We start from the raw sequence: 15866 nt of genomic DNA on the forward strand, positions 1-15866 counted from the left end.
GAGATCATGACCTGAGCCAAAACCAAGAGTTAGAGGCTCAACAGACTGAGCACCCAGGCACCCCTAAAGGATGTAGGTCTTATAGTATGTTCCAAGGGTTTTAGAATTTCTCCTAAAATGCTGTTAATAGTGTTAATTAGCAATTCATATTAATGTGATATTGTTCTCCTAAATTTTGGAATATTATTAACCTAACATTAATTTCATGAATAACTCTATCCACTGAAATACCCTGTTATGTCTTCTAGGACTTAGCTCCATCAGTTATCATTAACTGGTCCTGTATCATCAATATCCCTTTCAGCTGACTATAAACATGTTCCACTTTCTTGCTTTGTAGAAACAAAACCTTCCCTAGGGCCCCCTTCCATTCATAGCCCAACTTCAGCAAACAGCGTCCATAATCCCTAATCTTTTATCTCATCTCTCATTTACTTCTCAACTCAGAGCAATCTGATTTCTGTCTCTGTCCTTACACTGAAAGTGACTAAATATTTTTCAATTCCTATCATATTTACTCTCTGCACTAGTTTGGTACTGACAGCTACTCCTTCTGTAAGAGAGGAGAAGTTGTCTCCTCCCTTGTCAATCTTCCAAAGTACAAGTACTAGTACAAAGTACTAGTTCTTTCCTTGCCTCTTACACATGTATTCACAGGCTCCCAGTAGGAGTCCCCAAATTAGGTAGCCAACCAGCTAAAATTTCTTTTTTTAAGCTCACAGACAATATATGGATAGGAAATGGTGGTCAATTTCTATGCTAGCATACCCAGCTTTCCTGGTCATAACTATCTGATCCAAGCTAGACATCTGACCCAAACTGAACCATCAGCTGCAAATAAATTCTAAAAGTTGGAATGAAGGCAGGAATAGGGAACTACTTGGAGGTACACCATCCAAGTTAAATCCAGCCTCCCAAGTGAAGGTGCATAGATTTTTTTGGCTGAGGCCCTAGAATTGCCTAGTTTCTGTCCTTCTGGGACTGAAAGTTCATAAAGATTGTTTTTTTGGGTTTGTTTTGGTTTGGTTCTGTCAGATATACACAATAAATTTTCTCCCTGTTCTACTGAGAAACATCCACTATTTTTTTCTTTGCTTCAATTAACCAGACTATTTTATTAAACTAATAAACATATTTATTGGCTCCTCTCTCATCTCTGGCATTAAACACTGATATTCACCACAAGGTTTTCTCTAGAATTTACTTCTCATTTTAATTACTTCCCTATGCATTCTTCATTCAAAGCTATTGCTTCTTTTTATGTAATTTTACCAAATTAAAGTATTTTAATTTTTAAAAATTTTATTTTTATTCACTGGATTTCATTCTCCTTGGATCGTAAAAAAAAATCTATTCCTATTAGTTCTCATGTTGTAGTCTTCCCAAATATCCTTATTCCCCTTGACTCACTCGGAAAGGGAAATATAGAAATATTTCCTCCCTTTCCCTTTCAATCCATTTCAATCCTTATTCTACACTTTTTTTTTATTGAGTAACCTCATGCATCTATTATCTCTATGCTGAAAATTTAAAGTCTGTATCTCTAAACCTAGTTTGTCCTCCAAAATCCCAAAAACTATTCCAAACACTTACTTGGCAATTCAACATTGCTGGTTCAAAACTCAACATGTCCAAAATATAATTCAAAATCTTTTCCTTACACTGCCTTCTCTTCCTAGATTACAGGGTCACTATCTACCTAATATCATTCCTTTTCCTTGCCCTATTAACTTAAATCAGGTGTCAGTAAACTAGAGCACAATCTGTTTTTTCTTTGACCAGCCAACTATGAATGGTTTTTACATTTCTCAAGAGTTGTAAAAACAAAAACAAACAAAAAGGATATGCTACAGTGGCCACATGTAGTCCATAAATCCCAAAATATTTATTATCTGGCCTTTAACAGAAAAAGTTTGCTAAACTCTGCCTTAAATGGTCACCAAATTCTTTGACCTTTTTTTCCCCTAATATAGTAAATGGTAACCAAATGCTCTCAAATTTGACTTCTCCCTCTATGTGCTTCCAGTGTCCTACCTATGGCATTATTTATTGCTGAAAAAAACAGAAAAACCTCCTATCTGGCCTCCAAGATTCACATCTTGTACCTTCATAAGAAATATATATTTGGTCATTGCTCCTTGTCTCCCCTAGCTCCTTCCTTACTTTGTCCTATGCATCTCTTCCATGTGGCCATTCCTGAGTTGTAGCCTTTCTAAAAATATTGTAATCAGAACTGCAGCATTTTACTAAGTTCTGTGTGTCAGTCTAAGGACCTATTGAACCTGAAGAGGGGACTGTGGGAACCCTCAAATTTGTAGTCAGCAGGGTGGAAGTAGACATCCCCTGGAGAGGTGTCACTTGGTGTTCTCACATAAAGTGGGGACAGCCTTGCGGGACTGAGCCATTAACTTTGTGGGGTTTGTGTTAACCCCAGACAGTGTCAGAATTGAATTAAACTGAATTGTAGGACACTGAGTTGGGTTCCAACTTGCATATTGGCATTCAACTTATTGTTTTAAAAACCAAATCAGACAATTCATTACCGTGCTTAAATACCACTGTAGGTTTTGTACAATGCATAGGACAACCCAGGCTTTTTATCTTCTTTTATATATATAGTTCTTCATATTTAATTATATTTTTCTACCATAACTGTCCTTGATTAACAACTTGAAATAGCCTCCTGGCTATAAACTCCCACTGCTAAGGATGTTTGCGGAAGAAATCATATTTATGGAACACATTTACTTCATCAATGTATATAATATTGTTTATAGGCCACATATAATTATAACATTTATTATCGTCAAACAAAGAAAATTGTGGCTTAAATCATTTTTTAAATGCTTTTTAACAACTTAAACCATTTTTTAAAAATTGTGAAGAGGTAAGAAAATATACTTGTGAAAAATCAGGATTTAACATTTAAGCTATCAAATAAAATTTAAATGTGGTAACTTAAAACCCTTTCCAGTTTCCATTTATGAAAAAAAGGAAATTAGATAAAAAGTGTCTCTAAGGACGCTTCTAGTTTTAAACTTCTATTATTTTAGTCATGTGATCTATTTCTCTAATATTTAATCTTCTGTTTTATTGCCTTTGCAGAATATGTTTTAATTCTATAGTACAATACAAGTATAATTTGTTGTTGGTTAAAGCGGATTCATATGAAATGACCTGAAAATCTATTTAAAAAGCAATCAGTGAAATTACATATAGGATTTCTTCATGTTAAATCTGAAAATCCATCACTATACTCGCTTTTTACTTTATTTGCTGCTTAACATATCTCAACAGTGAATCTATCATATCAACATAGTCATCATGATCCAAGCTGCAAATAATAGAGAGTGTCAGTGTCAATTTTGCTTTCTCACACTTGCTTCCCTTCACTTCATCTGATTTTAATAATCCCTGTCAAACCACAAACAGTCCAAATTACCTTCATGACACAGAGGCTTTCAAGGAGCAGACAGAATCTCAACTTTCATTTAGCAAGTACAAAAGAAAGCTGTCCAGCTGGACAAATATTATTTCCACACTTGACAATCTCTACAGTTGAGCATGCATTTTAATTTTAACTAAACCTGCCAGGAGTTTGATATGAGCTTCTTGTTTTGTGTAGATTGACTCACGGGATTATCAGACCAATGACTGTAATTGTGATGAAAGAACCTAGCATTTTTCTACTAAAAGATAAATCATATATCAAAGCTAATGGACCACAATGAACACATAAGACATATGTGAAGGCATACCTTATAGGAGGAATACTACTTAAATTAGGTGTTTTAATCACTAACTTAAGTCTAAACATAAGAATACATTCTTTTTATTATTATTTTTTTAAAGTAGGCTCCATACCCAATTTAGGGCTTGAACTCACAACCCTGAGATTAAGCGTCACATGCTCTACCGATTGATACAGCCAGATGCCCCCAGAATACATTTTTGATATAATTTTTATAAGAAAATGCTAGGAAGTAAAAATAAAATGTAAAAAAAGTTAAAATTTTATCCATGGATATTATTGACAAACAGATTCTAAGAGTGACATCAAAAGAGATTTTTTTGGGCTGATTCAATGAATAGTCAAATTTCTAGGAGAGGTCTATGCATCAAATTATTTAATAAAACTAATGTTCTTGACAAGACATTAAAAAAAGTCCACTCTACACTGAGGCCTGCGCAGGTCCCAACCTGTCTGTGGTTTGGGGTTCATAACTGCCTCGTAAAGCAAAGCAGAGGGTTTATCTTCTGGGAAGACAAAGTTGTGTTCTCCTCTGAAAAAGCCTCCTATATGGTTGGCTTTGGCATCCATCCCTAGGGAGACAGGGATTGGGACTTCATGAGTCTGGGTTTTCAGCTGAGGCAGGAAGAGAATACAGTGCTCATAACCAGAAAATCTAGAGTCAGGTGTAGTCACAGAAGTGGATTCCTTAACAATAAAATAATAATAATAAAAATAATAATAATATTTTTAAAGTCCACTCTATACTAATCAATGTGCCCCTGTACAAAGTAAAACTCTGAAAAAAAGTTATAGTAAAAAGAAATAATAATACTAAGTTTGTAGAAAAGTATTAGAATAAAAGTTACAGTGTAAAACTATACTAAAGAGCATTATACCTTGGAAGTTTAATTTATTGAATTTGAATCTGAAAGTTCCAAATGATAAGATATTTCTTGGACCATTTCCTGTCTAAGCTAGGCCTAAATTCCTCCTACAGTTATTAGAACCTCACAATTGCCAGATGTCAAGTCTTCCCTCCAACCTGTTACACTTGGCATTAATCTTGGGTTCTCCCTTCTCCATAGGCCAAACCATTGCCTATTGGAGCCCTGTTCCTTTCCCAGTGCTATGTTGGACACCACAGCTGTGTCCTTTATTCATTTTCTTAATCTTCCTCTTGGTCAAATTAATTTCTATCCATGTCCTCTGCTACAACCTGTGTTTTGGAGCACCTGCTCTACCTATCCGACTTCATACTGGAAAACTCCCTTGGATGTCCCACAGATACCTTAAACTCAACATGTCCCCAGACCATCTTATTATCTTCCCTCCAAAGTTTCCTTCTTCTCTTGAGGTCCCTATGATAGTTAACCGCCCCACTATCAACTCGGGTACTCATGTCTGTGAGTGGGAGTCATCTTACACATTCTACCATTTTCTCATTAATCTCATAGCCAAATGATCAGTCTTCTCTTATATCTCCTACCGATCCATATCCTATTGTACCTGAATAGGTTCAAACTTCATCATTTCCCTCTAACTCATTCTCTACCCTCCCAAGAGAATGGTTTTTGTAAAACAGAGATAGAAATCATTTATAGCAAGATTTTAAGTCCACGTGACTGGGAGAAAAATCATACTCTTAAGAGACAGAAAAATCAGAAGAACTTGTTAATTTGTAAAGGGAAATTTGGCAAGGAGGGGGGGTCACCCAAACCAGGTCTTTTTTAGAATAAAAAAGGTACTGAAAATAATTAAAATTACATAATTTTTCAAATGTTGATTATTAACCAATTAAATGGTCTTACTGTATCTGTGGACCTACAATCTACATTAATAATTATATTCAAACACTACTTTCAAAAATTACATGCTTTCAGGGTACCTTGGTGGCTCATTCACTTAAGCATTCAACTTCAGCTCAGGTCATGATCTCACGGTTCCTGAATTCAAGCTCCACATAGGGCTCTGCGCTGATAGTGCAGAGCCTGCTTGGGATTCTCTCTCTCTCCCTCTCTCTGCTCCTACCCCACTGACTCTCGCTCTCTCTTTCAAAATAAATAAATAAACTAAAAAAAACACATGCTTTCTAAAGAATTCTTGCATCTGTGATTAAAGTAAAAAGTTTATGGGGTGCCTGGGTGGGTGGCACAGTCGGTTAAGCGTCCGACTTCAGCCAGGTCACAATCTCACGGTCCGTGAGTTCGAGCCCCGTGTCGGGCTCTGGGCTGATGGCTCAGAGCCTGGAGCCTGTTTCCGATTCTGTGTCTCCCTCTCTCTCTGCCCCTCCCCCGTTCATGCTCTGTCTCAAAAATAAATAAACGTTGAAAAAAAAAATTACAAAAAAATAATGAAGTAAAAAGTATATGTTATTTGAATATTTAAAAAATATACGATTCATTTCCATATACTTTAAATAATTTCTTAGCTATATCTGTCTCTCACAGATACTTTTCTGAGAAAAGTATTTTTTATGATTATATATTTTTTATATTTTTCTAAACTGCATTTTAGGGTTGGTAAATTTTAAATTGTTGATACCTGTATAGTCTCCCTCAGATGTTAAGTTACTTGGTAAATTTATTAAGTTCACAGCAAATTTTACTAAATGGAAAATATCCTCAGTTTGAATTTTTATTAATAAAATATATTAATACTTAGCCTAAATGTTCTTAAAGGTAGTGGTTTGGGCTCTTTGTATATATTTTTTTTTCCTCCATGGAGACTATGATCAATAAACAAAACTCAAATACATATAAATTAAATTTCTGAAATTAAAAAAACCTCATCACATATTTATGATTAGTTTCAATGTTTTGCTAAACTTAGATGCTGCAGGCTTTCTCAGTTCAACTTTACTCTGAGCTAGAATATCAATTTATTCAATTAAAAATATAAACTCCATCAAAAGATGTTTCTTATTAGTCTGCATATTTCAAAACACAATTATGGAATTTCACAATTAAATCTTGTAGACCATTTGAGTTCTCATCATTTAATTTGTTCAGTCTTCCCTTTAATTTCATAGGGATACATTTCATGGTCTTCCTATTTATTTGTGAGCGTTGGTTTCAATTCAATTCCCTAAATGCATCATATAAAATTGATTTTTTTTTTTTGCCTACCATTTGTTGAACACTCTGATTAAAGATTTCATATAGATTTTAAAGAAAATGAAACAAAAAATTTAGAGGGTAATGTTACAAGAGTATTTAATACCATGATAAGCACTTAAAGTCAATTTCCAAAATACTGTAATTCTTCAAAGTTTTGAATATTTCTAAATCCAAAAATAAAACATGTATACTGCCATGCTTAAGTTATTTTTATTTTCTTCAACAGCAGTCTAATCATAAAAAGTTAAGGCTGGTTATCTTGTGTATAAACATATTTGTCTTTTTGACAACCACATCTCCTATTTAGATAGGTAAATTTGCAGAGTGTTTGGGGTATAATTATGTGTTACCATGGCATCACAACATATTCCAAGTATAGGTTCTCTTCATAGGTTCTATATTTATTTAAATTTTTTATGGTGTTGTGTTCTACTACAACATATTTTTAATATCACTAAGACCAAAAAATTTTATCATGTTGCAGTTTGGAATTCAATTTAAATTTTTTTTTTTCAACGTTTATTTATTTTTGGGACAGAGAGAGACAGAGCATGAACGGGGGAGGGGCAGAGAGAGAGGGAGACACAGAATCGGAAACAGGCTCCAGGCTCCGAGCCATCAGCCCAGAGCCCGACGCGGGGCTCAAACTCACGGACCGCGAGATCGTGACCTGGCTGAAGTCGGACGCTTAACCGACTGTGCCACCCAGGCGTCCTGGAATTCAATTTATAGTAGGATCCACAATAATGCCAAGTATTTCACTGTTTAGAGAATGAACGTCTAAATGCTTTACTTTTGGGGCACCTGGGAGGTTCAGTCGGTTAAGCCTCTGACTCTTGGTTCGGCACAGGTCATGTCTTACGGATGGTGAGATCAAGCCCCGTGTCAGGCTCTATGCTAACAGTGTGCAGCCTGCTTGGGATTCTCTCTCTCTCCTTTCCTCTCTGCCCCTTCCCAGCTCTCTCTCTCTCTCCTTAAAAATAAATATTTTTTTGGCACAAAAACAGACACATAGACCAATGGAATAGAATAGAAACCCCAGAACTAGACCCACAAACGTATGGCCAACTCATCTTTGACAAAGCAGGAAAGAACATCCAATGGAAAAAAGACAGTCTCTTTAACAAATGGTGCTGGGAGAACTGGACAGCAACATGCAGAAGGTTGAAACTAGACCACTTTCTCACACCATTCACAAAAATAAACTCAAAATGGAGAAAGGACCTGAATGTGAGACAGGAAACCATCAAAACCCTAGAGGAGAAAGCAGGAAAAGACCTCTCTGACCTCAGCCGCAGCAATCTCTTACTTGACACATCCCCAAAGGCAAGGGGATTAAAAGCAAAAATCAATTACTGGGACCTTATGAAGATAAAAAGCTTCCACACAGCAAAGGAAACAACCAACAAAACTAAAAGGCAACCAACGGAATGGGAAAAGATATTTGCAAATGACATATCGGAAAAAGGGCTAGTATCCAAAATCTATAAAGAGTTCACCAAACTCCACACCCGAAAAACAAATAACCCAGTGAAGAAATGGGCAGAAAACATGAATAGACACTTCTCTAAAGAAGACATCCGGATGGCCAACAGGCACATGAAAAGATGCTCAACGTCGCTCTTTATCAGGGAAATACAAATCAAAACCACACTCAGATATCACCTCACGCCAGTCAGAGTGGCCAAAACGAACAAATCAGGAGACTATAGATGCTGGCGAGGATGTGGAGAAACGGGAACCCTCTTGCACTGTTGGTGGGAATGCAAATTGGTGCAGCCGCTCTGGAAAAGTGTGGAGGTTCCTCAGAAAATTAAAAATAGACCTACCCTATGACCCAGCAATAGCACTGCTAGGAATTTACCCAAGGGATACAGGAGTGCTGATGCATAGGGGCACTTGTACCCCAATGTTTATAGCAGCACTCTCAACAATAGCCAAATTATGGAAAGAGCCTAAATGTCCATCAACTGATGAATGGATAAAGAAACTGTGGTTTATATACACAATGGAGTACTACAGGGCAATGAGAAAGAACGAAATATGGCCCTTTGTAGCAACGTGGATGGAACTGGAGAGTGTGATGCTAAGTGAAATAAGCCATATAGAGAGACAGATACCATATGTTTTCACTCTTATGTGGATCCTGAGAAACTTAACAGAAACCCATGGGGGAGGGGAAGGAAAAAAAAAAAAAGAGGTTAGAGTGGGAGAGAGCCAAAGGATAAGAGACTCTTAAAAACTGAGAACAAACTGAGGGTTGATGGGGGGTGGGAGGAAGAGGAGGGTGGGTGATGGGTATTGAGGAGGGCACCTTTTGGGATGAGCACTGGGTGTTGTATGGAAACCATTTTGACAATAAATTTCATATATTGACTAAATAAATAAATATTTTTAAAAAATAAACTACAATAAACAGGTAAAAAATAAATGCTCTACTTTAATTTCATGAATTAGACATGAAACTTGAACCATTATTGGAATTAATTAATCTTTTATTAGAAATATCCAATGATACTGATTTAAAATTGGCATTATTTAACTGTTGATAAGGTTCTATTAATGGAGCCAACACATTAATAGTTATTGATTCACCTTTCTTATATGAACAAGACCTGTAACTGAAAATGAGAGAAGTTAACTTAGAAGAACCACTTGATCTAAATAAAAAGTAAAGTTTCACAGAGTGGCACACAAATGTACCTTCTGCAGGTGAGTTATTAATTGTAGCATTTTCAGGCACAATCTTAAAATATGACTGTGCAATAGATGTTGCTGATTCATCAGCAGAAGCATGTGTTCTTATTTTCATGTGATCAGTGATGTCATTATAGCCCCCATAGTTTGAGTTACACATTATTTCAACTCCATAAGTTAAACAAAATTCCGTGCTGTTAAATGTGCACTGCTGTGTGTGTGTGTGTGTGTGTGTGCATGCGCATGCATGTTGTGTTTGAAATCAATGCCACCAAAAGGGTTATTACAAAATGAAAATGTGGTACTCAACAATAAAAGTAGTTTTAGATTTATGATACATGATAAAAAACTTGTGGCAATAGATTTCAGGCTGCATTCACTCTACTGGCGAGACTGAACAAAAGCTGGCAAATGTTGTGCAACCCATGGGCAAGGGCAGGGGCTGAGCACCAAGTGGCTGACATATCAAGTGTCCAGCAGAAGGAGCAGCATCAAATACTTCTGCCACCACCACCACCCAAAGCCTGAAAAAGTTAGCTGTACCTAACTGCTCATGCCAGAGCACATTCATTTTATCAGCAAGCACCCTCATGTTACCCTTGAAAAAGGTGTGTTAAGCTATTATTACTTCCAGAAAGGATGTGGAAAAGGGAAATGGGAGATTGCCAACTTAACCATATGGTAAAGTGAGAATTTTGTTTAGTACACTGGAATCTCACATATGAGATTATGTCAGAATGTAGAAATACAAAATATAGGTCTACCTAAACCTAAGCTGGTTTACATGCAACTATTAAATAATACTTTATTCAAAAGTGAAAAATCAGAGACAAATGCTAAACCAGATGAAATACTAGGACAAAAGGCATAAATTGAGACTATCTTGGGCAAACTCGATATATGATATGCTATCACTATATGTAATATTTTAAATAAAAATATAACTTAAGTAAAAGAACTTATGTACATATAAAAATGATAATCTAGCTCTGTATGGCATGACATAAAAAAAGATTCCAAAGAGCTGCATTATTTCATTAAAAAATAATAAGTTGTAGAACTACATATATAGCATGATATAGTTAAAATGCTTTTGAAAAAAACAAATCATCCCAAAATATCACGAACGATAGTCAACAAGCTAGTAACAGTGCTAATCTATGGGCAATGGAACTAAAATGGGACAGGAAAAAAGAAATTTTTACTCTTAGTAACTTCCTTTATCTATCTGAACTTATAATGAGCATGTCTTAATTCTGACACAAAAAGCAAAAACAAATTTGGGGCACTGGGGTGGCTCAGTCAGCTAAGCGTCTGACTCTTGATTTCAGCTCAGATCACGATCTCATGGTTTGGTTCAAGACATGGAGCCCTACATCGGGTACCTGCACTGACAGCATGCAGCCTGCTAGGGATTCTCTCTCTGCCCCTCTCCCCAACTCCCACACACATTCTCTCTCTCTCTCTCTCAAAATAAATAAATTTGAAAAAAAAATGGAAAAAAAATTAAAAATACAAAAAATACTGCATTAGCTAATTTAGTATCAACTGAATGGTTCAAGTAACAAATGACCTAGAATCCTGCAGTGGGAAGTTCCTTCGAGGCAGATGGAGATAGAGAAGTCAAGCCACCAAGAAAAAGTAAGATAAAGGCATTTCCTGAAGGTGGGAGCCCAGTGATCTTCTAAAATCTACAGCCTCCCAGGCTCCACAGTTGAAGACATTTAATCTCTCACCATATGTAGGTTGAAGCCTTCTCCTAATCTGGAATGATCCAAAAACTAGTGAAGAGAGGACATAAGAAGCCTTAGCCAGTTAACTTGAGAAGTAAATAATGAGTTTGTCTCCTGCTCATTTCTATTCTCTTCCAGAACCTAGACTCTTCTTAATAACTTGCTTATTACCAATATATAATTAGGTCCCCATGTTTTGTTCTGTCTTGTTTTGTTTTTGAGAGAGCGCATGTGCGTGGATGTAGGCATGAGTGGGGAAGGGGCAGAGAGACAGAGAATCCTAAATAGGCTCTATGCCCACCTCGCGGTGGAGTTGGGGGGAGGGTGAGGTCTTTTGCAACACCATTAGATCAGGACCTGAGCCAAAATCAAGAGCCACTTAACCAACTGAGCCACCCAGGTGCCCTGAGGTTCCCATCTTGAGGTTTCTTTGTATGTACTAGGACACACTCCTAAACCCCAGCCACAACTACCTGCTCCAGATTCATGAACCACCACCAAGAGGGGCCCCTGGTAATTAAAGTGATTAGAACATCCCTAGAGCATAAATGGGACTGTTCGGGCAAGACAGAGCAGAAAACTCACAGATGAAAATAGTGAAAAATAAAACCAAACAGGTATGGGGCACCTGACTCACTTAGTCAGTAGGGCATGTAACTCTTGATATCAAGGTCATGAGTTCAAGCCCCATGTTGGGCCTAGAACGTACTTAAAAAAAAAAAAAAAATGAAAAGGTATGCTAAGGTTTTTTTTCCTCTAGAAGGAAAATATTTGGGCTTTATTTTGTAAATCCTATACAAAATAGGGAGTCAGAGTGTTTTTCTTTTTTCTTGTGTTTTTTTTTTTTTTTTTTTTTTTTTTTTTTTTTTTTGTGTGTGTTTTACTAAGGCAGTACCTAACTAATGTTGTATAAATATTTTTCAGTGTTAAGATGAGAGAACAGAGGCAGGAAGAACAATTAAGATAGTGAATTAACCCACATGAAGGTGATGATGAATAGGAAGAAGATGATGGGCCATGAGAAAAGGAAAGATGGTTTTTGAAATGACTTTCCAGAGTATAAAACTTGGGTTGCTGAATGAGGCAGGCAAGTATAGCTGAGAGAAAACCAGGCAGGTGTCACATGTCCCAGGTACATGTGTCACATGTCCCAAGCTTGGATTTTAGACCCAAGTCATTAGAGAAACCAAACAGGACAATATGAAAATTATAAAGGCACCTTAAGAGATAGGAGATGTGTGGATGTGTCATTAGAAGCTAGCAAAGAGTGAAAGCCAAGGTGTGGGTATTCCTGGGCAATAAAACTCAGGGCAGGAAAAAACTAATTGTAAAAAGATGGGCATCAAACAGAGCAGGGCATGCTTGCTGTCAAGGGCTCTTACAGCCTTGCTGAAGGCGGTTATAGATACCATCTAGTGCATGTCCATGCTAGCCTTTGAGGAGCTACCTGAGGGGTGGGTCACTACCATGGTCACCCATACGTTTTCTACTGGTTGGGGCATAAGGCCAGACAAACGAGAAGGAGCTAAATTATTACAAAGGAAATTCTGAAACTTTAATCTGGATGAAGTTATGAATAGATATACAATATAGGAGGTAAATGGTGATAAGAAGACACGGCAAATGTAGTTTTACACAGATGATTTTGAGCGTATTATACAAATGGAAATGTCCAGAGTGGAGATGGAGGCGATATATGAGGTGAATGCATGAGAAAACATATTATTAACAATGTCACACTGAAGTCTGGAATACCAAGACTCAGACAGTATCTTAAAAAAATTTTGGATTATGATTCACAGGTTAAAAAGTACTTGTGTGCTCTCTCTAAAATAAGTGCATTGCAAACTCATGTGTATGTGTGCACATACTCATCTTAAACATAGGTTTCATGAACCACTACTGATCCTTAATTCTTGCTTTGATTTCTATTCTCTATTCTACTCCTTTTTCTTTCTTCATTTTTATTTATTTTTTAATGCACCCACAGCCTCTAGAATGATTGCACCTGCATTTTGGCTTAAAGATTTTTAGATTAAAGAGAGACCTTGGGAATGTCTTGGTGGCTCAATCAGTTAGACATCTACCTCTTAATTTCAGCTCAGGTCTTGAGGTTCATGGGATGGAGCCTCACTTTGGGCTCCGGGCTGACAATGCACAGCTTGCTTGGGATTCACTCTCTCCCTCTCTCTCTGCCCCTCCCCCACTCTTGGGTGGGCTCTCAGTGCTGGTGTTCTTTCTCTCTCAAGATAAACTTTTTTTTTTTTTAAAGAGACCTTTGTGATCATTTTGTAGAACCATCCATAAAGACATGACTAATCAATCCAGAGGAGATTTTTTTTGAGAAAGGGTAAAAAAGAAAAAAAAGCAGAAAATTAAGGACTGGCATGGGACCACTAACTAACAGGGAGTAGAAGAGAACCAAGAAGATAAAGAAAACGGAAAAAAAATAGCATCAAATTTGTGTCCTTGACTCTATTGTAGTGTTTCTCAAAGTGTAGTCCAAGACTAATTGAAGCATAATTACCCCAGCAACTGTTAAAAATTCAAATACCTGGGTCTCATCCCAGGCCTTAGTGAATTAAACTCTCTAGGTATGGGTCTTGACATTGGCAATTTAAGTTTCCCAGGGCATTCTTTTCACCAACTATTTTTATCTCAGTGCCTTTCACAAGTCAGCTTTCAAAATGTTACTTTCCAGGAACACGCAATCTCACTTCACATATTAGACACATTCTTGAAAAGTTAAGGGAGCACCTGCACACTAAACCATTACTCCCCCAGAGCCTATCATGATTAATTTCAGAATTACGTTTCCCCAAAGGAAACAAAGAAGCTTCTGGAATCTTCAGCCTTTAAACATTCTTTTTTCTTTTTTTAAATGTTATTTATTTATTTTTTTTTCAGAGACAGAGAATCTTAAGCAGGCCCCACACTCATCTGAACAGAGCCTGATGTGGCTCCATCCCACAACGCTGAGATCATGAACTGAGCCAAAATCAACAGTCAGATGCTGAACAGACTGAGCCAACCAGGCACCTCAAATATTCTTTATCCACTTAATTTTTCCTCTATTACTTATGCAAGTAGTTGGCCAAATGGATTTACAATTCTCATTATCTTTATTCAGTTTAAAAGCATACGTATTTAAGAATTCAATATATTAACATATTTCATTTTTATTTTTACCTGATTTCACTGGACTTAACTGGTTAAGTACCACAATCAAGTGGCCTTTAGCAGAACTCACAGGCAGGAAGTGCCTCAATGAGATATTTTTCAGAAAAATCCAAATACTGAAGTTTATGGTTTGGACTCTAACAGCAAAGATATCCCTTTATGTGATGAGCTCTGCTAACAACAGTATCTGTCAATTTATTACCAATTGAGAACCAAGAAGTATATGATATGAATCTATTCTATTCTAAGATGGAAATCATAGCAATATTAAACTACAGTAGCTAACATTTATGCACTTGCTTCATATCTGGCTCTGTTCTAGACCCTCTGCATGGATTACATGGATTACTCATTTCATCATTCGGATAATCCTGTGAAATAAGAACCATTTTAGACCTCATTTCCCAGATGGTGAAGCTAAGGTACAGACAGCTGTTTAACTTTCCTGAGGTCCCACAAAACTAGAAATAGGAGCTGACATCTAAACCCCTGCCAGTGGTCTCTAGAATTTGTACTCAAGGCAGTGTGCTTCACTGTGCTTGTAAGAAAGTCTCGGGTGTTGGAGTAGTTAGGTGCTATTGTGGAGAGAAAAGACCTCTTGCCCTTTACACTATGGGATGTCAGCCCCATTTCCTCCCTTCCCCCCCCCCCCACTCTTTATACAACTGATTTCAAGATAACTTGGGGTCTAACCTCGGATGGCTGCTCATGTTTACTTGTCAGATCTCTTTATAATACACTTTACATATAATAGGAACACCCAAAACAGCATAAAGATGAGCATTCAGTATTACACTGCAGATAAAAATAGAAATCAGTTTAAAAAATTTTATTCTGGGGCGCCTGGGTGGCTCAGTTCGTTGAGCATTCAACTTCTGCTCAGGTCATGATCTCACGGTTCATGGGTTCAAGCCCCGCATTGGGCTCTGTGTTGACAGCTCTGAGCCTGGAGCCTGCTTCAGATTCTGTACCTCCTTCTCTTTCTCTCTCCCCTGCCCCACTCACGTTCTTTCTCCCTCTCAAAAATAAATAAACATTAAAAAAAAAACCTAAAAAAATTTATTCTGCATATATAGAAGGGCAGGAGACCATAGCGGTTTAGAACTGTTATCTCAAAGTTAATAACCCGGGAATCTTGTTAAAAATGTAGATTTCCAGTAGGTCTGTGATTTTTCATTTCTAACAAGTTCCCAGCTAATGGTGATTCTGCTGGTCCAGGGACCACATTTTGAGTAGTGAGGGTTTTAGAATGCAAGCTTTGGAGTCACACTACTGGTGTGTGACTTCTAGCTCCATTACTTACTAGTTTTGCAACCTTCTCCTGGGCCTCTACCACATCTGTAAAATAGTAAGATCATTAAATTGTTGTAATGAGGATTACATGAGATAATCCATGGATTGTTTACA

The 15866-nt window shown here is 37.0% G+C and overlaps 1 protein-coding gene across 3 annotated transcripts in view; it reads right to left on the minus strand.

The window, feature by feature from the left end:
* KIAA0825 (KIAA0825 ortholog) overlaps nt 1–15866 on the minus strand; it is a 205447-nt gene that overhangs the window by 167452 nt on the left and 22129 nt on the right. For 2 of the 3 annotated variants that reach the window (XM_030324862.1, XM_032593682.1), the window contains exon 2: nt 15763–15797. The exons of the other annotated variant lie outside the window; for it this stretch is intronic. The gene's annotated coding sequence lies outside the window, so the exon portion shown is untranslated. The remainder of the gene's footprint in view (nt 1–15762; nt 15798–15866) is intronic. 3 annotated transcript variants of the gene reach the window in all.

This window comes from Lynx canadensis, chromosome A1, assembly GCF_007474595.2.
Source record: "Lynx canadensis isolate LIC74 chromosome A1, mLynCan4.pri.v2, whole genome shotgun sequence".
Lineage (NCBI taxonomy): Eukaryota > Metazoa > Chordata > Mammalia > Carnivora > Felidae > Lynx > Lynx canadensis.